The following is a 24,111-nucleotide window of genomic DNA, read 5'->3' as shown; positions in this document are numbered from 1 at the left end:
AGCCTGGGTGGTTCAGTAGGTTAAGCATCCAACTTGAGCTCAGGTCATGATCTCATGGTTTGTCGAGTTCAAGCCCCGCACTGGGCTCTCTGCTGTCAGCAGGGAGCCTGCTTCTGATTCTCTGTCTCCCTCTCTTTCTGCCCCTTCCAGCTCTCTCTCTCTCAAAAAGAAACATTAAAAGAAAAAATTTTAAGGGGAGGGAGGGTGTGTCTGTGTGGCTCTGTCAGTTGAGTGTCCAACTCTTGATTTCGGCTTAGGTCATGATTCCAGGGTTGTAGGATCAAGCCCTGTGTCAGGCTCCATACTGAGCGTGGAGTCTAAAGATATGCTCCCTCTCTCTCTCTCTCTCTCTCTCACTCTCTCTCTCCCGCCCCCTCCTTCTGACCCTCTTCCCTGCTTATGCTCTCCTTCTCTCTAAAATAAAAAAAAATTTTTAATTAATTTAAAATAAATAAATAAATAAATAAATAAATAAATAAATAAATAAATGGTGGGGTGGGGAGCAAGAGGCACAGGAAGCCTACCTATTTATCACCTACCTTTTCTAAAAGAAATTAGAAACAATTGGGATCATGCACAATAGACTTACTAGGAAGAAAACAACCAATAAAAAAAAGATGTACCTTTCTTTTTGCATTTTTCTACACTCTCCAGCCCTGCTTATTCTAGCAACATATTTTCACTGAATTCCTTCCTAAGGAAGAGAGGAAAGAAGAAAACTAATATTTATTAAAATATGTTACACCACCAGGCCCTCATTTAATCTTAACATTAAAGCTATGATATAGATATTACTTCCATTTGTAACTGAGAAAAATGAGGCATAGGCAAGTATCTTCCAAAGGCCACAGAACTAGGAGCAAGGATTCAAATAACAGAACTGAAAGGGCCATCTTTTCCCCATTACCTCGCACTGACCTTTATATTTCATTTATCTTTCACTCCTTCCACAAACTTTTCCAAAATGAAATACAACAACTTGCAGAAAATACGAAAATGACATTCTTTTCATTAATTCTTAGGTGACAATATAAAGGCTACCACGCTGTCTATAAATGACTTATTCTCCATTTGTAATTCAAAAAAGACCAACTGTTACTTTGGCTAGCAGTTCATATATTTAATTACAGACCATTAATAATGAAAATTGTATTGATATGTGACAAGTCCATCTGAAATGGACATGCCTTCCCATTTCACACCAGGGAGAAAAGCACAGGTAATACAGTCAAGTAGGAGTGCTTATCCTCCAAATGTTTCCCACACTGCAACCTACTGTTACACTATATAAGAGAGTTTGGTTTTGTTTTTCAATGAACATATTCTTGGGAAATGTGGCAATATCTGGATTCTAGGTGGCCCATTTGCAGTATCTTGACAGGCCAAATAAAGGGATTATACTAGATTTACAATGTTTTGCAAACTTCAAGTTCTGATCCATTAGCGTGTTACTAAGTCAATTTAGTAGTCTGTGGCTAGCATTTTGATTTAAACTGTATAGAAATAAGAATATATGAAATGAGGTTCAGTACTGTTTAGCAAACTTTAGCAAACAAAAACATGTGTGTGTTTCAACACTTCTTACATAGCTCTTAGGTGACTCTAAAACCACAAATTTTCAAATTAAAAAAACTTGAAGTCAACATTAAACCAGGTTCTTTTCATTTTGACACGCCTGTATTACTGCCCGAAGCACAGCCTCCATTTAGCTTGAACACATATCATTTACAGTAGTTGTTCACCCTCCCTCTGCTCTCAACCTACTAGTGGCTTCCAAACACCTAGAATGAAACCTAACGCTCTTATTACACCCTATAAGGCCCTGCATGATCTTGCTCTCCATTCCCTCTCCAAACTCATTAACTCCCACTATTTTCTATCCTCATCCCTCTCAGCCACACTAACCTCCACTCCTGCCCCTGAGCCTTTGCATTTGTGTATAGCTAGACCACATCAGTCTACTTCCCTGCACAACTATTTTCATTAATATGCTTTAACCTTCTACTCTTGGCTGTTTGAAAAATTGCTATTAAAAATTATGCTTCTGCATCTTCTATGAAACAATCTACTATTATTCAGTCTAAATTGTACAGAAGCTATTCTAGGTGCAGTTTAGGCTCCTGAAGGTATAAAGAGGTTAATTTGTTTGTAAGAGCCTGGGAAGGGACTGTGCTTACAGTCCCTGGATGCATTCCCCATAAGTAGGTATGTTAGCTGATCTTTTGTCACTTTTAAGCCAGAAATATTTTTCTTCTCTATGCTGACAAATCTTCTATCAGGCTTCTTCTTTTTATTCCCTTAAAAGAGATCAGTCTTGGCTACTCTAAAAATTTTTTTCAAATCCTGTTGAAGCTTTAACTATCTTTACTTCCTAGTAGCATAAGGAATGCCCGAGTAGCTCTAGTGTTTGTACTAGCCACCAGGTATTCACTTAGAGCAGGTGTTTAAGGAGCCCTGAATTTATAAAACCCTCTGTAGCTTGTGGCCAAAGTTCAACTTTTCACTGTTTTCAGATTTTATCTCCAATTAACCCCTTGTTTTCCTCTGAATAAATGTTAAGCTCCCTGAAATCAGGCATTGACAGTTGTCTTTAAACTGAGAGGTTCTCCCTGCCCCACCACTTTTCCCTGGTTCTGTTGATTCTGATTGTTGATTCTGTTGTTCCTGATGACACAGGAACTATACTTCACAGGTTGCATAATTTGTTCTTGGCCTTCAGAAAGTTCTTGTTGTTCATTCCATAAACAAATACATTTGCATCACTTTCAACTTTGCTAAAATGTGTAAATACTTTTTTCATTTCCACTATAATGATAAACTGCTTCTTTCTAACCCTTTCTACATTGATAGGTTTTGCAATATCCAACACCAATAGGTCAATAACATTTGCACTCAAACTTCAGAACAAAGCACTATATAGTAGACATGCCATAGCCCAGGGGCCAGAACCTCTAAGCCCATACAGGAGAGTTTTTAAAGTGTGAACACAGAATGGATTATGGATTCTAGATATGGCAGGTACTGCATCATAAAATTTTAATTACCTGAATTAAAATCAAACAGATTGACTAAGATAGCAAACCAAAATCCCACAGAAAATATTTACAACAAAAGTAGGTGATGGGGCACCTGGTGGCTCAGTTGGTTGAGCGTCTAACTTTGGCTCAGGTCATGATCTTGCTGTCTGTGAGTTTGAGCCCCGCATTGGGCTCTGTGCTGACAGCTTGGAGCCTGAAGCCTGCTTCGGATTCTGTGTCTCCCTCTCTCTCTGCCCCTCCCACCCTCCCTCTCTCTTTCTCTCTCAAAAATGAATGTTAAAAAAAGTTTTAAGGAAATTGTTTAAAAAAAAAAAAAAGTAGGTGGCAAGGTATCCACACAAACCTCAAAATAAAAATGAGTGAGGAAAACATCAATAGCCAGCAGACATACATGAAATCTGCATCTGTTCAAAAGGATGCATAAGGAAGCAATGGCGCATTTGAGGGATTTGAGAACATCTAAATAGTCAGTAGGTATGCACTGGACAGTGTGATGGCAATTTGAGAGGAGAAGCTGAAATTGGAAAAGGTTTAGCCCAATCCAATAACAAATGAGCATGACTTAAGTTCTGAAAAAGGCTAGAGCAGCCTGAGTCATATAAATTCTTAAAATCAACCTACCAACCCAAACTGCTTTCCAAGGCAGGGTTCTATAATAAGGAAAGTTGCTGGGTTGAAACCAAAATTGAGCAAGGTAGGGACAAGAGAGACAAGGAAAGAAAAGATCCAAATAAAACTGGAGAAGGGAAAAAGAGCCACCGTATTTTTGAGCATTTTACAAAAACAACAGGAGAGGGAGCTCTGTGACATTAGAAAAGTTCTCCTGAACCATGACTCCCTTCTTAAAGTTCAGGAAAACAAATTTCACATAAAAATGAGCAACAGAAAAATATCAAAGCCCCATCCCAGTTATTTTAAGAAAAATGAGGCTAAAGAACAGAATAACATCCCTACAGATAATGAAAAACAGACCTTGAGATCAAAATTATACAATTTCAAAGCAAGCTAAGAGACATTAATAATTCAAAACATGAAAAAGAAATACAAATCACAATTACAAAACTCCAGAAAAGGTGAAAGAACTCAAAAAATAAGAGAAAAAGAATCATTCTGAAATGAATACAAAATTAGAAGGACACAAGTGACTAAATGTAACAAATAATCCATTAAGAAAAATAAAAGGTAAAAAGAAGGACATTTTTTAAAATTAAAAAAAAAAAAATGAAGAAAGATACATCAGCAAAACAGCAAAGTAGGCAGTTCCACACTCCCATCCCACTTCAAAAACACTGAAAAACAAGGAGAAACTGTCAAAACCAACTTTTTTAGAATTAGAATTCTGGAAAATAGTCTTACAGCAACTAAGTGAACACTGAATCAAGAAAAAGGCAACTTAAAAATGGTAGGACATCTTTGTGGCATTACTTACTCTTGTCCCATACCCTTCCCCAGTACAACAGAAGTCTTTAAGAGATCAACCCGCATTTCTAGTGTGGGACCCTGGTACCTGGTTCCAGAGAGAGCAGAGTAGACTTAAATCACAAATTATTTTGTCTATCTGTTCTAACCTGTCTGGGACTACCTAAAGGACTGATGCAAGGCCCTCACCTCTATTCAGCCTAACTTGCAATTCACCCAAGCTGGAAAAGTAGAGGCTGGCTGAAAAAGTGGGATTTATCCTAAGTGGTTCAATATAAGAAAGTCAATCAACGTAACGTACCATATTAACAGAAAGAAAAAAAAAAAAAACCCACACAATCATCTCAATTGACGCGGAAAAGGCACATGACAAAAACCAATACCCTTTCATGATTAAAAAAAAAAAAAAAGCTAGGATTAGAAAGGAATTTCTTCAACATGATAAAGGACTTTCATGAAAATCCCACAGCTAACATAATACTCAATGGTGAAAGAGTGAAAGCTTTCTTCCTAAGATCAGGAACATGAAAAGGAAGCCTGCTTTCACCACTGCTATGCAATGTGTACTAGAAGTTCTAGCTAGACACAAGAAAAAGAAACAAACGGCCTCCAAATTGGAAAGGAAAAAGTAAACTATGTCTATTCACAGATGGCATGATTCTATATACGGAAAATCCCATAGAACCCACAAGAAAGCTACTAGAGCTAATAAACAAATTCAGCAAAGTTGCAGCTCACAAGATAAACACACAAAAATCAGTTGTGTTTCTACACATCAGCAATGAACAATGCAAAAAAGAAATTAAGAAGGCAATTTCATTTATAATGGCACCTAAATAAAATAACTGGGAATAAATTTAACCAAGAGGTAAAAGACTTACATGTTGAAAACTACAAAATATTAAAGAAACAGAAAGGCATCCCGTATTTGTGGACTGAAAGACTTAATATTGTTAAGGTGTCAACATTAACCAAAGTGATCTACAGATTCAATACAATCCCTATCAAAATTCAAACAGCCTTTCCTGCAAAAATGGAAAAGTCAATCTTCAAATTCATATGGAACTGCAAGGGACCCTAAATAGGCAAAACAATCTTGAATAAGAAGAACAAAGTTGGAGGATTCACACTTCCTGAATTCAAAACTTACTACAAAACTACAGTAATCAAAACAGTGTGGTACAGGCCTAAGTACAGACATACTTAAAGTAAAATTAAGAGTCCAGAAATAAAACTGTACATCGATAAGCAACTGAATTTCAACAAAGGTGCCAAGACCATCCAATAGGAAAATAATAGTCTCTGGACTGTACAACTGGATAACCACATGCAAAAAAAATAAAGCTAATTTATCCCATATACAAAAATTAACTCAAAATGGATCAAAGACCTAAATATAAGAGCTAAAACCATTAAATTCTTTTCATCCATTATTTCTTCAATTTTTTTTTTTTTTTTTTTTTTTTCTGTTCTTTTCTCTCCCATCTCTTTGCCTTCTGGGATTTCCATAACGTGCATGTTGATACACTTGATGATGTCCCTTAGGTACTATTCATTTTTCTTCATCTATTTCTTTCTGGTTCTCAGGGTATTTCAATCACCATATCTTTAAGTTTTTTGATTCCTTCTTTGCCTGCTCAAATATGCTACTAAACCTTCTGCTGATTTTTATTTCAGCTATTTTACTTTTTCTACTTTCTATCTCTCATTGATAGTCTCCATGTGTTTACACATTGTTCCCCTCATTTTCTTTAGTTCTTTGTCTATGTTTTCCTTCAGCATTCTGAGAATGTTAAAATAGTTACAGTCTTTGTCTCTTAAGTCCAATGTTTGAGCTTCTTCAGGGATTTCTTTTTCCTATTAAGGGCCACAATTTCTATGTCTTTGTATGTTCTGTATTTTTGTTGAAAACTGGATACCTTGAATCTTGTAACGTGGTAATTCTAGAAATTAGGTTCTCTCCTCTTTCTACAGATTGCTGTTGTTATTAGATGAAGGATACAGTTGTTGGTTTAGTGACTTTTCCAAACTTTTTTTTAATTTTTTTGCAAAGACTATATTCCTTGTTGTGTGTTGTCACTGAAGTCTCTGATCTATTATTTCTGTGGTCAGCCAGGGTCCTGACAGAAATTTCTTTAAATGCCAGGATCCAATCAGAAAAATGGGGTAGAGGTATTTTGTCTCTTTAAATTTCTTTGGAAGATGCCAGAGAAATCACATTAGCCTGTGGGGTTTGAAACAATGGTCAGTCTCTGTGCTGGTCCCTCAGCAATCAAAAGCAGCAGTCAAAACATAAAACCACAATTTCTTTTTTTTTTTTTTTTTCATTTTTTCTAGTTTTATTTTATTTTATTAAATATAATTTATTGTTGGTTTTCATACAACACCCAGTGCTTATCCCAACAGGTGCCCCCCTGAATCACCCACTTTCCCTTCTCCCCCACCCCCATTAACCCTCAGTTTGTTCTCAGTATTTAAGAGTCTTTACGTAAAACCACAATTTCTGAAGGACAAGCAAGTCACATCAGGAACCATGGGCCACCATACCCACAGCTGATTGTCACAAGGCTGAAGGATAGAAAATTGTAGTCACTGGGGGTGCCTGGGTGGCTCAGTTGGTTGAGTGTCCCACTTCGGCTCAGGTCATGATCTCGTAGTCCATGAGTTTGGGCCCTGCGTCGGGCTCTGTGCTGACGGCTCGGAGCCTGGAGCCTACTTCGGATTCTGTGTCTCCCTCTCTCTCTCTGCCCCTCCCACACTCACACTCTGTCTCTGTCTCTCAATAATAAATAAACATTTTTTTAAAAAGTTTTTAAAGAAAAAAAAAGAAAATGGTAGTCACTGTGTAAAACCCAAAATTCTCAGAAATTTACCAGCTTCTTTCTTCATTAAGCACGCCACTGGATGCTGCAAGTGTATGACTAAAGAATTTCAAAACAATTGCTTCAGAGAGTTCATGCTAGCTTAATAGCTGTCTTGGTGAAGGAACCAATCTTTGGAGCTTCCTTCTCTGCCATTTTCCATGACATCATTCCCATTAGTTCTATTTCAACCTACAAATCTTTTCTTGGGCCAAATCAAACAAATCCCAACCTATAAAAATAGCTACCATCTATTGACTAATTGCTATGTGCAGGTACTTCTGATCCTCACAACAATCCTACCAAGTAGATATTACCATTTCCATTTTATAGATTAAAAAACTGAGGCTCAGGTATATTAAGTAGATTGCCATGGTCTCACAGCTATCACAGATTTGACATTATTCCTTTAAAACCTCCACACTGTCTTCCTCCTCTCCTACTTAGATACACACTCTCTGGTCTTTGAGTACAAACTTATGAAATCCACTTTGTTTATGAAGTTTTCCTGAAGCAATCAGAATAGTAAGGGTCAATTTTAACTCTAACTCCACAATTAAAGCACATCATTTACTTGGCACCTGTCTTGGAGAAACTGCACATCTATAAAACCAAATGCAACCACCTCTACACTGAGAATAAGTTAACAGAGTATGAATTAAGTACCAAAATCCGGAGAGGCTGCTAAGAAGTATAGTTAGGAACAGTCAGTTGCTAAGGAGGCATTTACAAGTGAGGGTGGTGATCTGAATGAAAGGCAAGGCGAAGGAGGAGGTGGAAAAGGAACAGGTATTGCAATACATTTATGTATAATTAATGCCCAGCCCCAGAGGGTAACCAAAGCCAAAGGAAGAAGTGGGGAAATGCAAGAGAAAGTGAAGCTGTAAGAGAGGGTCTTGCACACTATACTAAGGAGTTGAGACTTCTTAAGAGAAACCACTACTAAAGGATTTGATGCAAATATTGTTTTAGGGAGATTATTCTAACAGCTCTGATAATCTAGCAGCTGTGTGTAGGATGATTTGCAGTGGGTGTAACTAGAAATAGGGAGACCCATGACTTATACATTTTTTGCCACCAATAATTTAGTTATTTCTTAGAATACATCATGTCTGTTATATATGAATTTGTTTGTTTATATATTTATATATTTTTTGTTTCTATAACATTCTTGGCTTCCTGACTAGCAAAGAACCACATGTTTCAGAGGCTGAAATTTTTAAGCTGTGCCACTGGAGGGGGAAATACAAAGTTCCATTCATATGCTATAGGAAAACACATGGAAAAGTGGCAAAATGTTCTTCACCAAAATGAAATCTCACACATAAACTAGAATGAACCTGTCCACCCAAAGATCTTGCAAATGTTATGAATTTGCCAAGATTTTTCCCATCTCCAAGTGATATTCCAGACACACTCATTGTACAATAATTTCTTCTTATAGAGACAGCTCACAAAAGAGAAAGAAAACGTATTTCTTCTATCTCTCTACATAGGAACAGAGATAAGATTATGAAGAACAGACACAGAGAAGGTGGGAAGGAGAAATTTTCAAAATTTAATGAGAACAATACAAAACATACAAAATTAAACTACAATGAGCACATCCTTCTGAAATATGCAAATTGTGACAATCCTTCACTGAGAATTCAGGCAAAGTAAATTAGATTACTGAAGCTCAGCAAGATATAAAATAAATATATCATCAGAACATTAGTTCTGAGGTGAGGCTATTGAAAGCCTACACCAAATTCTAATTCGGAGATTAATAACCAATTTCCCACATCCTAAAACAGGTTGACAAGCAAATACTAATTATTTTCTCCTCTCATGGTGTATTAATCACAGCAAGAGGCATTCAACTTTGACTTTGAGGCTCCTGTTTAGGTAATTGGTATTAAAGAACAGATACTGATCCCCAACTCAATTTTTTAAATGCCAAGAAATCTCTAATTACCTCAAAGAATGTCAAATATTTTATTTCAATATTTAAAATAGGTATTTATAAAAAGTATCATGTATTTTAGCATAGTAGAGATAGAACAAGGGGATATTGTGATATTAAAATGTTACCTTAAACCATCCTGAGATCAGCTGAAGCAACAAAGTAATTGCACTTCCACTCTGTATCTCTGATAGTTAAAAACCTCATCCATAGAATAATAGCCTCATTTTCCACAAAAGTAAATCACTGTGATCACATTTGTGGGAAATACTGAACAAGGTACTACATTTAAAGGATGCAGTCTTACATATTATTTAACAATGCATACAACAGGCTCAATCTAAGGACAGCTGATATTCATTTAGATAGTCACTAAGAGATGGGGGAGAGGGAGATACTAAAAAAAAAGTTTCCATTAAAGACTAGCAAAATTGGCAAAATATAGGAATCTAGATCTTACTTAGAAAGAAAAAAGAAAAAAAACTACCCACACATAAAACACTTTATTTGGCAAACAAATTCAATGGAAATGTTAAAAGATACAAATAGTACATCTACTCCCAAAAGAACATTCATAGCTTTTTAAAATGCTTAATAAGGTAATGAAAATAACCACAATGGCCTTTTCCATCCGTTAGGCACAACCACTCAGGCTGGCATATAATCCTACTTTTTTAAGACATTATTTTTAAGTAATAATCTCTACACCCAATGTGGGGCCCAAACTCACAACCCTAAATCAAGAGTCACATGCTCCACCAACTGAGCCAGCCAGGTGCCCAGGCATGTAATTTTAATTTTAAAACATCTTGGTCTTTACTCATGTCTCTTCATTTTTAGTGACAGTTAATTCTTCAAGAGATTTATCTCCTCAAGGTTTTGACAATTCACACATTTGCAACTGAGTGCTTTGGTTATTACGTGAATAAATAGAAATAACAAAGCAACTTATGAAACAATCTTTTTGACTGAGATAGGAAATGATGTTGGAACTAAAGAAAATAAACCCCTCAAGACTGAGTATAACGCAGAGGCTCCCATTTGCTGCCACATGACTCAGATGTTCAAACGCCATCTACCCTCCAAAATCCCTCATGACATCCAAGCTCCTGAGGATGGGTAAGTAATACCCCCAGATAAGAGCTATTCTTTTTTTTTATTTTCTTTTTAAAAAAAAATTTTTTTTAACGTTTATTTATTTTTGAGACAGAGAGAGACAGAGCATGAACAGGGGAGGAGCAGAAAGAGAGGGAGACACAGAATCTGAAACAGGCTCCAGGCTCTGAGCTGTCAGCACAGAGCCCGACGCGGGGCTCGAACTCACGGACCGTGAGATCATGACCTGAGTCGAAGTCAGACGCTTAACCGACCAAGGCACCCAGGCGCCCCGTCTTTTTTTTTTATTTTCAACTGAAATTTATTATCAATTCTACCTCCATTTATGACTTAAACACAAGGCCTAAAATATTTTTCCCTAGGAAACTTTTAGGACCAAAGTGAAGTTTCCTTTGAAAAGGATCATCAGTTTTCCTTCACTACCATGAAAGGTAATATGGCTTATATTCAGAATTCAGCTACATAGAAATTTCACCTACAGAGCAAAGCCAAACCAAGAAGAGTTCACTGTTCAATAATGTCAAAAGCATACCACATAATATATAATAATCACAAGTTTTTGAGTGCTTACCATGCGCTTAGATAAACTACTTTCTGTGCATTCTTTCACTTAATCTTCACACTAATCTTATAGAGATAGATGTTTTATTATCCCTATACTACAGATAAATGAGGACTAAAAATAGTTAAGTAACTTGCCAAAGGGCCTCCCAAGCTAGTAATTGTACAGAGATGAATGTATGAGTACATAACTGAATGGCTGAGGTCAATGAGCGTAAGCATTTTAAACTCTTTGACCTGAACCATTCAGCTATGTACTTAGGTTTGTCTGGCAATTTCATAGCCACTATCTCTAATATTTCTCCCAATCACCCTGTGAAATAAGAATGATTTTGATCATATACATCAGCAAATTGAGGCTGACACACAAGCCAAGTGACCTATCTATACTCACAATGGAGAAAATAAAACAATCAGGTTTTATGATGCCAAATCATCATGAAAGATAAACTTAAAAAATCTCTTTCAAAAATGTGTTTGCTACCTACTGCCATCTACTTGAGAAATAATCCTAATAAATTTGTGTTTCCTAGTTTACGTACCCATGGCAGATTAAAAGAGAACAAATATTTGCTTATGCCAGGGACTTTGCTGGGCACTTTACACACATTACCTCATCTAAACTTCAGAATACTATTATATAAGCAGTTATCCCACATGATCAGACAGGATTAGGAGTTAAATCATATACCCAAAGATTACACAGAAAAGTAAGAACAGCAAACAAGATCTATTAGACTCTTCATCACTATGGCAAATTCCATGAAGATCAGGATCAGTGGCATCCCTTTTTGTCAGTGATATCCCTAGACATTAACAAAATGTCTGCTGAATAAACCAAATAGTATTTTATTTTATTTCATTTCATTTCATTTCATTTCATTTCATTTCATTTCATTTTTGAGAGAGAGAGAGGGAGAGAATCTTAAACAGACTCCATGCCCAACACAGAGCCCAACATGGGGCTCAATCTCAGACTGTGAGATCATGACTTGAGCTGAAATCAAGAGTTAGACATTTAACCAACTGAGCCATCCAGGCACCCCCCCCAAATAGGATTTTAAATGAATATTTCATTGAGTGTAACATTTATAACGCATCATTCCCCCACCATTTCCTGAACACCTCTGGTCAAGAATTCAACCATCAGCCTACTAATAATACAATAAATATGACTATGAGAAGCCACTTAGAGCAAATGCAAAACAGTAGTAATAATAAATACTATTAGTAATAAGTAATACCAATAACCCCATAAGACATCCATTATGTCACCAATTCCTATGAATTATGATTCAGATTCAGAACAATCTCTCAATTCCACCCTGCCTTTCCCTTCCCATTACCGTCCTTCTAACCCAGGTCCATAATCGTTGTCAAGATGAGGACTATGATTCCATACTCTCCACCTTTCACACTGATGCTAAAGTTATTTCCTAAAAATGCAAACTTGATCACTTTGTCTCCCTTTATAAAAGGGCTTTTGTCCCTCTAGTGTCTTCAAAAATCAAATCCAAGAGCTGTGATAACTTTAAAAATGACACCAATCACCCTAACCTGATTTACCATTCTTCCTAAAAACTATCATCCATCCCAGCCTTGCTTTACTAGCAATTCCCTACATAAGCCCCAGGCATCCATGTGTTTGGTTATGCTGTTCTTGGACCCTTGCTTCCACCCACCCACACTCTTTACTTGTTAAAAGCATTCTTTTCTTTCCGAAGCCCAGTTTAAACACTTTAACAAGTAAGATTTATTTCTCAGATAACATTTCTCACTAAGTAAACACCTAAATCAGAGACTCAAGGCTTTATTCTAAGTTAACTCCCAAACCTTGATGTCCAAAACATGCTTGGAACAGCCCTATTATCCTATCTTTTCTAATCTATAACATTCATTGCCTCTTAGGAAGTTCCAATAGGCACAAGTCACAAATGATTTTTTTTAACATAGAACAAAATATAAATGATTCATACTCTACAATGGAAACTAAAAGTTTCGTTTTAACATAGGATAGGCCAAACTGTATTACATCCAAATAACAACATGCTATATAAAACAGAGTATACATTAAGGTTTGAATTCCAGCTCTATCACCTTCTAACTTACTGTGTGACCTTGAGTATTACTTATGTTACTTAACCTCTTTGAGCCACCCTTTAGTTATAAAGATACTTATAAATCGCTATTTATAAATTGAGAATAATATCAGTACCTAGCTCAGAGTGTTTGTTGTAAAGGTTAAATTATGCTAAGCATGTAAAGTACTAAGCAAAATATTTGTACATACTAAACAAATGGCAGCATATATCTACATACATATACACACATATATATGTAAAACATTGTCAACCAGCTAGATCAGTTCTGATACTTATAGAATAATATACCACATTAAATTCTTTCAAGTTATAAATAATAAAAAAATGGAAGCTATTATTAAATCCATAGAATATGCATAAATATGTAATCACTGACTTTCTTCAAAGGAACTGATACAAGATTTTCCTTTATTGGTTAAAGTTCTTAAAAATAAAGTCCTCTGCTGATTAATTAAATAGTAAACAGCTGATAGAGATATAAATAGATCAGTAACAGCTGAACTCTAACACGGTGTTAAAAATAGTATGTCACCGCCCCCAATACACGTGAATATTACCATAAATAACCACAACCTGTGCACAGAACAAAGGCAGCTAAACCTTTGTCTCACAGCACAACTAAAAACTTTTCATGAAAAATATAAAATATATATCACAATATGGACCAGGGATTCCCAAATCAAAGTTAAATCAAAAGGAAAGTACTGCTCTCAAGTATATACATAAATACACTTAGAAAGTATTACATAGATTAGCAATCTACAGTTCATTTAACATTATGAACCAACTTATGAATAAACTAAGCCATGAGATATTCAGCGATGTCATAATTCCATTTCTAAACAAGAGTCCTACTATACTCCTGGCCCTGAGTGACAGGTCTGGAAACCCAGTCAAGTCATAGAATAATGCAAACAGAAGGCCATAACTCACTCAGTTCAAAACTCAAAATGCCACTTGGACACCCTTTAAACTATCAGGGCAGAGACAGAGTTTACTGCATTACACCCTCCTATACTATTTGAATTTTGTTTAAAGGGAAAGAGAGTGAAATGTATGTGAAGGAGTAAATAAGCATCTAATTCTGAAACTCTCAAGAGACCTAAAAGCTCAGGAAGATGGGCAATTAGCAAAGTGGTCAATATCAGTTTGACAAAAATTAAAAATAGTTTGATACCTGGTTCTGGCAAGAATGTGGAGGAATTGCACTCTCATATACTGGGGATGAGAATATAAAGTGCTACAACCTTTTTGGAAAATGATTCAGCAATACCTATGAAGCTTTTTTTTTTAATGGTTGTTTATTTTTGAGAGAGAGACAGGGGGACAAAGCATGTCCATGCGTGAGCAGGGGAGTGGGAGAGAAGGGGGGGTGGGGAGAGAGAGAGAATCCCAAGCAGGCTTCCTGCTGTCAACACAGAGCCTGACACAGGGCTCAATCTCACCAACCATGAAATCATGACCTGAGCTGAAATCAAGAGTCAGAGGCTTAACTGAGCCACCCAGGCACCGCAAAGATTTTTAATGCTTATACTCTTTGACTAATTCCACATCCAGAAATCTAACCTACAGAAACACTGAAATATTCACACACGTGCAATGGCAAATGCATAAGCATGTTCACTAAGCAAGGCTAACAGAAGTTAAAAACTGGAGACAGATAATGTCAAACCAAACTACATATGTGCATCTGATGATATATCAGACATCACAATCACAATATCACAATCATAAAAAATAATGAGGTAGAGTTATTGGTACTGAAATTAAAATATATCAAGATATACAGTAGTCCCTTTACACAGAAAGAATGATATATATGCTAATATACCATTAGAAAACGAAAATCTGAAAGAATGTATACAAAATGTTCACCGTGCTTATCTCCACCAAAAAATATCTTAAATCGGGGTGCCTGGGTGGCTCGGTTGGTTAAGCAACCAACTCTTGATTTTGGCTCAGGTCATGATCTCATGGACGTGGGATGGGGCCGTGCACATTGGGCTCTGTGCTGACAAGTGTGGAGCCTACTTGGGTCTGTCTCTCTCTCTGTCTCTCTCTGTCTCTCTCTCTCTCCCTGCTCACACTAGCATGCTCTCTCTCAAAAATAAACATTTTTTAAAAAAAGAAATCTTAAATACTTTAAAATTAAAAGAGAATATTTTATTCAATAAGCCTAGCAAATTTTCAATTCCACATTCTGGTCATTTAGAGGAAGAGAGCAAGGGGCACCTGGGTGGCTCAATTGGTTAAGGTCTGACTTCAGCTCAGGTCATGATCTCATGGTTCGTGGGTTCGAGCCCCACATTGGGCTCTGTGCTGACAGCTCAGAGCTTGAAGCCTGCTTCGGATTCTGTGTCTCCCTCCGTCTTTCTCTGCCTCTCCTCTGCTCGCACTCTGTCTCTCTCTCTCTCTCTCAAAATAAGTAAATATTTTTAAAAAATTTAGAGGAAGAGAGCGAAAGGAAGATAAAAAGAAAAAAAAGCAAAAGAGGGATACACACTCAACTGCATGACATACAAAAGCAGAATCTGCTAGGAAAAAAAGAGGTAAACATCAAGGGAAATCAAAGAGGAAAGAAGTCCAATAAATTCAAAAGGGCTAGTCATCATCTTGCACATGTGAACAACAGACTTCAGATGTAAAATCACTGACTTTTGAACTGTACTTAAGAGTTTTCACAGCTCACTTCCTTTTTGTTCTTTCAGATTACAAGATTCAATTCTGAACGGAATAGCTTCAACAACCCACCAGAATTCTTTACCTGAGGTAATTCAAACTAAGAGATTTGGTATAACTACGGTCTTCAGGATTCTTGCTCTTAAAAACCAGTTGTAAAACTGAAAAAGCATAAGATTAACCTTTACACAACACAGCACACACAGGAAATGTAATTTATACAACACAAGATTTCCTGACAGATTGGATGTATGAATCTGTATGAATCAACATGAAAGAAAGGAGTCAAGAACAATACCAAAGTTTTTAACCTAAGCAACTTAGAAGGATGTAATTGTGTCTATGTGAGCTGGGAGGGTTAAAGGAGGTAAGGTTTTGTTTTTTGTTTTTTGTGTTTTTTTTAATCTTTTATTGAGGTTGAGGGAGGGGTTAGCAGTTTGGCTTTGGACATATTAAATTTGAGGGAGCTGTTAGACATCATGCGGAAATGTCAAAAAAGCAGTTGGATAAGAACTCAGAGTTCAGGAAAGAAGTCTGGGCTTAACATAAAAATTTGGTTGTCACCAACCACATACAAAGAATGTGAAGTCAAGAGATGGGATGAAATCACCAAGACAGCAAGTACAGACAGACAGGAAGGCCAAGGACAGAGCCTTGGAGCAGTCCAAAATTTACAGGTCAGGGAGAAAAAGACCAAGCAAAAGAAATTTAAAATGTGGCCAGTGAAGTATGAGAAGAACCAAGGGAAAGTGATATGTCCCAAAAGTTACGGGAATGATGTTTTCCAAGAATATGGGAGAAATCAACTACGTCAAATGATGCTGAAAAATCAAGTAAGATAAAAAACAAAAATTGACCACTGGAAAAGCAACTTGGAAGCCACTGATGGCCTTGACAAGAACTGTATAGATATAGCAGCAAATGAAAGCTTGACTGGAATGATTCAAGAGAAAATGAATGAAGAGGAATGAGAAACCACACCTATAGACAAATCTTTTAAGAAGTTTTGCTCTAAAGGGAAGCAAAGAAATGTGCATGCACAGCCAAGAAAACCATCAACCTACTGAATGAGAGAAAACACCTGCAAATCATTAATCTATTAAGGGGTAAATATCCAAAATACATAAAGAACTCATCCAACACAAGACAAAAACAAAAACAAAAAACCAATTTGATTTAAAAATGGGCAGAGGATCACAATAGACACTTTTCCAAAGAAGACATACAGATGTCTAACAAGCACATGAGAAAATGTTCAACATCATTAATCATGAAGGAAATATAAATCAAAACCACAATGAGATATCACCTCACACCTGGTGGAATGACTATTACCAAAAAGATAAGAAATAACAAGTGTTGGCAACGATGTCAAGTAAACAGACTCTTTGTACACTGTTGGTGGGAATGTGAATGGGTTCAGCCACTACATAAAATGGTACGGAGGTTAAAAAAAATACAACTATCATAAGATCTAGCAATTCCACTTCTGAGTATTTACCTGAGGAAAATGAAAACATTAACTCAAGATATATGCACCCTCATGTTTACTGCAGCATTATTTACAATAGCCAAGGTATGGAGACAACCTAAGTGTTCACTGATGGATGAATGGATAAATACACACACACACACACACACACACACACACACACACACACACCATGGAATATTATTTAGCCATTAAAAAATGAAATCTTGCCATTTGTGACAACATAAATTGACCTTGAGGGCATTATGCTAACTGAAATTGAGAGATAGAAAGACAAATACTGTATGATTTCACTTACATGTGGGATCTAAAAATAAACAAAAAAACAAGTTCATAAATACAGAGAACAGACTGGTAGTTACTAAAGGCAGGGGGTGAGGGTAAGAAGAAATGGGTGAAGGGTGTCAAAAGGTACAAAATTCTAGTTATAGTACAGGGATGTGATGTATAGCATGGTGACTATAGTTTATATTACTGTACTGCATATATGAAAGTTGCTATAAGAGTAGACCTTAAAAGTTCTCAACAGAAGAAAAAAATCCTGTAACTATGTATGGTGATGGATGTTAACTAGACTTATGATGATCATCTTACAATATATACAAATAGTGGATCATTATGTTGTATACCTGAAACTCATATAATGTTGTATACCAACATTATATATCAAACTCATATAATGTTGTATATCAATTATGCCTCAATAAAAAAATTTCTATCAAAAAAGATGAGCAATAGCTGGAAGGGAAAGTGAAGTCAAGCTAGTTTTTTTAAAAGAAAAAACATTTTCATATACGAATAAGAATAATCCAGTAGACAAGAAGGGCACTTAGAAGGGCACCCTGAAGATTCAAAAATGACTTCTTAAAGGAACTGTCTATGCTAAATCATGAAGGCTGAGTAAGAGTCAAGATGAGTGGAGAAGGGATTTAAACAGAATGAGCAAACAGAGGTAAGAAACAACATGGGGGGCGGCAGTAGGGGGAGACTGAGGAGAAGGTCTGGCATGTGAAGTATAGCACTGAGGCTCAAGAAGTAAGAAGTCACCAAGCCTTTTAAGACATATCAAGCAGTACAACCTTTATCATATAGATGACAGGGTACTTGCCACTACAGGGTTTAGGCAGGAAAGTACTGAGATCAAATTGACATTGTTTGAGGCGTACTAGATTGAAGGCAGAAAGACCAGTTATGAGGGTACTAAAATAAAGAAATAATAAGATTCTAAACTAGGATCTTAGTAGTGAAAGGGGTTTAGTGATTGATCCTATGTGTTCAGTGTTGAAGAAAGCAGTTTCTAGCGTGGGCTACTGGATGATAATGCCATTATCTATATTTGGAAATATTGGAGGGGGGTGGTGAGTGAATGATTCATTTCAGTTTGGAGTATATTGCTTTTGGAGTCTCTATTGGACATCCAAGTGAGTAAATGTCAGCAGGCAGAGGACAGAAAACTTGGAACTTAGGGCTCAAGATATCTGAAAGGTATCAGCATTTGAGTGGTTACTAATATTGTGATGTATGAAATGATCCAAAAGTAATCACAGGGAAAACAATGACTGAACTTTTAGAAACACTAGCATTTAAGGAGAAATTAATGGAGAAAATGCTTGAAGGAATACCAGATAGGATAGTCAGGTATATGAAAATCAGGAAAAGAAACATCCAAGATGCCAGGGAAATGGCCAAGGGCTAACAATACCTCTCCCAGTGTAAAAAAGAGACACCGTAAGTGACCTGAATAAGCTGGCAGAAATCAGAGCTCAAGATAAGTCAAGTCACCTAACTGACTGGACTTTCCGATTCTGTTGCATTAATTAATCAAAAACTAATAGGATCTACAGTGCCATCCCTTCCTGAGATCCTTAAGTAGTTAAGACAATTTGAGTAGAAATACCTAAAGGGACCAGATACAGTTACACTACTACCTATAGGAAAAGATTATTTACAGTTTTAGTAGAAGAGTATTTATGGTTGCTCTCTGTAAAGGAAATTGACAATATAATTCTTAATAAACCAAAAGTTGCTGGCAAGCATAATAAAATGAATAAGAATTTTTTTGCCTTTTATCATTCCTAACTTCTTGTTACACATTACCTATGACTTCACATAAGCTCAACTAACAATTAAAATCTTACAGCCTTATATAACAAGTATGATAATGTAAAAATCCATAATGTTAGTAATTAGGGGGAAATATTATCAATCCAATAAAAATTTATCAGAAACGGAAAGAATTTCTGAAGTTAGAAGAAAAAAGATAACTTGAAAGGCGCAGGGGGAAAATAAATAAAGCAAGGATCAAGTTCCATTTCTTGATTCAATGAATGTTCTACTTTATCACTTTTTGGCAGACAATTTGTCAAACTGAAAAATCACTTACTGTTGGATGACTGTACTGTAAGTGTACTAACTGGGAGTGACACAAGTGTTTGGTCCCACCCATACAGAAGAACTCCACAAAGAACTTTAAAAAAAAAATCAATAGGAAGCATATTTTCCTGTGAGTGTCTAAAGCAAATTTACTGATATAAATTGTAGACAGAATATGACAGAATTATTTATTCCAAATGAGAAAGTTAATAGCATTTTCGTGGAGTGGGATGGGTAACTCCTAAGGTGTGAGTCATTGGATTAAAGAACAACTGGATCCAGGATTTAGCCAAAGCTGTAAAAGTAGGATTCAGGCTACAGAAGAACAAACATGTGTTCTCTGGTTGGAAAGAAAAAAAGCTGCGTTGAGTTAGTGCCTCCAGAGTTTGAATGAGTCACAGAGACAGAGTGGAGAGGATAGCACAACCAGACTCACCTTCAGCACATGGGGAAAATCTGTACTGTTTTCTTATCTTCTGATGTATTCCCTCCCTTAATAATTTACTATTAAAATTTTTAAATTACATTCAAGAAAGCTAAAATAAAAGTTATTTCCGAATCTACTATTCCAAGGATCTGGATAGGCTTTGCCACATTGCTTTGTACATGAACTAGATCAACATACAAAGCAACATCACTAACACAATCTTTCCATCCAGCGCTATCAATTTTGCTAATTTAATATAACCAACTTGTTAAATATTTATTTCTGTGATCACTAGCAAGAAGGAATGTTTACTTGCTGTATACACTGATCTTGAATGAACTGACTGCTTATATCTTTGGCCTGTTTATCTACAAAAGTCTTGATGGCCTTCTTTTATGTTAAGAAGGACATTTTATGTGTTACATATTTTCACTTTTCTGTCAAAATAAATGCAAATGAAGTCCCATTTCCATTTTTCTCATTTTTCATGGAACCAAAGTTTTCAATGTTTTTTTAGATACCCATTAATTTTAATTGCCTTCACTTGGTTTTAGGTTCTGGTAGTTGCTCATCTACCAATAAATCCTGAAGTGGTTTCCATTATTAGTCATACTACATGTGTTAGAACTTTTCACTTGCCTACTCTAATCATTCCACGTTAACTATTACATCATAGAACTGTGTTCCTTCTCAAATCTAGTGCTATCATCTATTCTTTTAAAGAAACATTTTTGTGGCTAAGTAATGATAAGAAATTTAATGGGTTTCAAGCAACTGTACTCCCAGGTATCTACCCAAGAGAAATCAAAGACAAAAAGAAATGTACACAAATGTTCCTAGCAGCAATAGTTCCTTGTTTATAATAACCAAAAGTTGGAAACAAACCAAATGTCTATCAATTACTGAACAAATAAGATATATCGGCAATAAAAGAGCGTCTGGGTTGCTCAGTTGGTTAAGTGTCTGATTCTTGATTTCGGCTCAGGTTAGGATCTCACAGTTCTTGAGTTGGAGTGCCACACCTGGCTAGGGATTCTCAGTCTCTCTCTCTCTCTCTCTCTCTCTGCCCCTCCCTCACTCACTTGAGCATGCGCCCTCCTTTTCTCAAAAATAAACATTTTTTAAATAAATAAAATGAACTATGATATATTTTACAAGATAGATGAACCTCAAAAACAATGCTGAGCGGAAGAAACCATTCACAAAGGAATTGAATATGATTTTGTTTATTTGTTATTTCCAGAATATGCGAATTTACAGAGACAGAAAGCTGATCCGTGGTTGCCTAAAGCTGGGTGTGGGATAAAGGACTGAATGCAAATGGGCAAAAGGAAACTTTTTGGGTGATGAGAATACTTTACAGCTGGATTATGGTGATGGTAACAAACTACAGATTTACTAAAAATCATTCACTTCAAGTAAACACAACTGACATGTACAATAGGGATATTTTATGGAGTGTAAATTATATGTTAATAAGGCCGTTTTTGAAAAGCCACTGAACAGAGGAAGGATAAGAAGAATAAATACAGGGATGCCTGAGCGGCTCAGTTGGTTAAGTGTCTGACTTCGGCTCAGGTCATGATCTCATGGTTCCTGAGTTTGAGCCCCGCATCAAGCCAGAGCCTGGAGCCTGCTTCGGATTGTGTCGCCCTCTCTCTCTGCCCCTCCCCAACTCGCTCTCACACGCACGCGCTTCTCTCAAAAAACAAAAACAAAAACAAAAACAAAAAAAAACATTAAAAAAAAAATCTAAAAAAAAAAGAATAAATATACACACACCCATATTGACCTTGAAATATAAAAATTTAAGGGGTTCAATTTGTCAATAATAAAAGTAGCAGGAAGTATTTTAAATAACAAATATTTCGTGCTTCCAAGACTGAGAAAAGAAACATTTTCACAAGCTGATCATGGGAGAATAAACTGTCTGGAAAGCAGTTTACCAAGGTATACCAAGGGAGCTTTTAAAATGTGACTTTTGATTCACTTCTGAAAATTTAGCCTAAAGAAGTAATAAAAAAAAAAAATGTGAATAAAGATAGATCTAAGTATAAAGATATTCAGCAAAGCAAAATTTATAATAGTTTCCAAACAATGGTAACTATAACAATGGAAGGATGGTTAAGAAAATTACAGCCCATTCATGAATATCATACAGTCTTATAAAATGTTTGTGGGCCTATGGCCCAGTGTAGAGAATGACATCATCACCACCACTGCAACTATTACCAGGGCCTGCACTCAAGAGGAAGATGCTCTAAGAAAAAGATACCCACCATTTCCTGACTATCACAGCTAGGAGAGTGCTTGCTAGAGACATATCCTGTAACTTTGCAAATGATGCTACATTTGAAATTAAGAAATGTGACCTTCATGGATTAGAAGAGGGCCCTCCTATCATAACAGTGCTCATCAGGGAAGAGGGACTCAAATAGTAGAGAATGATCAGACTCTTCACCAAGAGCATTAACAGAATATTATTCGTGGTTTTTATCGCTCATGAAGTGTCAGGAAGTTTGTGCGGAACTTGAGATTGGATAAATATCATGGATCATCTCATCTCAACCTACTGGGCTTTTGCTTTATTTGTGGCCCTTCTGTCCCAGAAATTTGTAGAGTTTACAGAACAAAGAGAAGCCTGTACTAAAGACAAAGAAGGATCAATGCACATGTATGCCAAGAACTGCTAACTACTGGGGCAATGACATTGTCAGAGCTCAGGTCCCCTGGGAGCCGGTATGGGTCTGGCCTGTAAATACAATGGAAAAGATGAGTTCTGCTTGACTTTATATTTGAAAATTACAATATGACAGTTTTGTGGAAATCAACCTTTATTTTCATCTGTGGGAATAACTGCTGTGGAATGGGAGCATCTGCTGAGAGAGCAACAGCCAGCACTGATTACTACAAGAGAGAAAATTTTATTCCTGGGCTAAGAGCAGATGGAATGTATGTTCTACGTGTCCAGGAAGCAACAAAGATCGTAGCTGCCTATCATAGATCTGTGAAGGGGGTCATGCTGATGTAGCTGCAGACTCACCAATATCCAGGACACAGTATGAGTGATCCCAGAGTCAGTTATCATACACAAGAAGAAATACAAGAAGAGTGACCTCATTATGCTTCTCAAAGATAGAAGAGTAGACAGCAATATAGCCAATGTTGAAGAATTAAAGGACATTGATGTTGAAGTGAAGAAACAAATTGAGAATATGGTCCAGTTTGCAGCAGTTGATTATGAACTAACTTTAGAAGAATTAAGCCATCAATCGGCACCAACAATCCACCTTTTAAAGTTTATGGTGTGAATCAGTGAATCAAGTTTAAGTGGGTCATTTAAGGAAGACTGTAAATTCATCATTATGTCTTCAATGAAACATTCATAGTCAACTTTAAGAGATTTTGTGGTCTCAACTTTAAAAGGGCTAAAACCCATAAAACAAACAAAGCTTTGTGAACGTATTTATGCTATGCTATAAAATTAGGTTTAAAATTTTGGGGAAAAAAATGTAATGGGTTCCAAAGGTTGAGTGATGCAGTGGAAAGCACAATGTCTTCCCTACATCCCACAGTTTCCTAATTTCCCTCCATAGAAGCAGACATGTTACCAGTCTCTTCTATATTAAGAAATGATTTTTTTTAACTGAAACAAACCAATGAATGTTTAAAACTCTAGCTCAAAATGTTTAAAGGAAAAACTCACAAATTCTTACATTCAGAAAAACATGGAGGAAGAAATATAAACACTATGTAATTAACATGACCCAAGTAGCAGATGATACAAAGGTATACATTTGGGAGTTAGGAGGCATTGCGTCAAATCTCTGGGAAGATAGAATAGGAGACTTGACATGTAGGGTAGGAACTCTCTCATATCTGTACTTAGACAAATAACTCATCCTAAAATAAAATCCAATCCTTAAGGCAAGAAGAATTCTTCCCTCCTCTGTCAGTGAGTCACAAAGCTGTCTTGAGCTGATTTTGTCTATCAAATCAGAAGACACAGCACTTTTCTCCTGTCATGGGAATTACATAAATATGTTTTATAAACAAAAGTTATTATAATAAGAGGAATCCTCTAATATGTTTTTAAGT

General features: G+C 36.3%; 1 protein-coding gene and 1 pseudogene across 31 annotated transcripts in view; one reads left to right on the top strand and one right to left on the bottom strand.

The window, feature by feature from the left end:
* SLMAP (sarcolemma associated protein) overlaps nucleotides 1–24,111 on the bottom strand; it is a 148,728-nt gene that overhangs the window by 85,386 nt on the left and 39,231 nt on the right. The window lies entirely within an intron of this gene.
* On the top strand, nucleotides 10,315–23,356 carry LOC128775616 (pyruvate dehydrogenase E1 component subunit alpha, somatic form, mitochondrial-like; annotated as a pseudogene).

This window comes from Panthera pardus, unplaced genomic scaffold, assembly GCF_024362965.1.
Source record: "Panthera pardus isolate Hobbes unplaced genomic scaffold, ASM2436296v1 HiC_scaffold_8, whole genome shotgun sequence".
NCBI classification, from domain to species: Eukaryota; Metazoa; Chordata; class Mammalia; order Carnivora; family Felidae; genus Panthera; species Panthera pardus.
The sequence above is the reverse complement of the archived record's forward strand: the minus strand, read 5'-3'. Positions and strand labels throughout refer to the sequence as shown.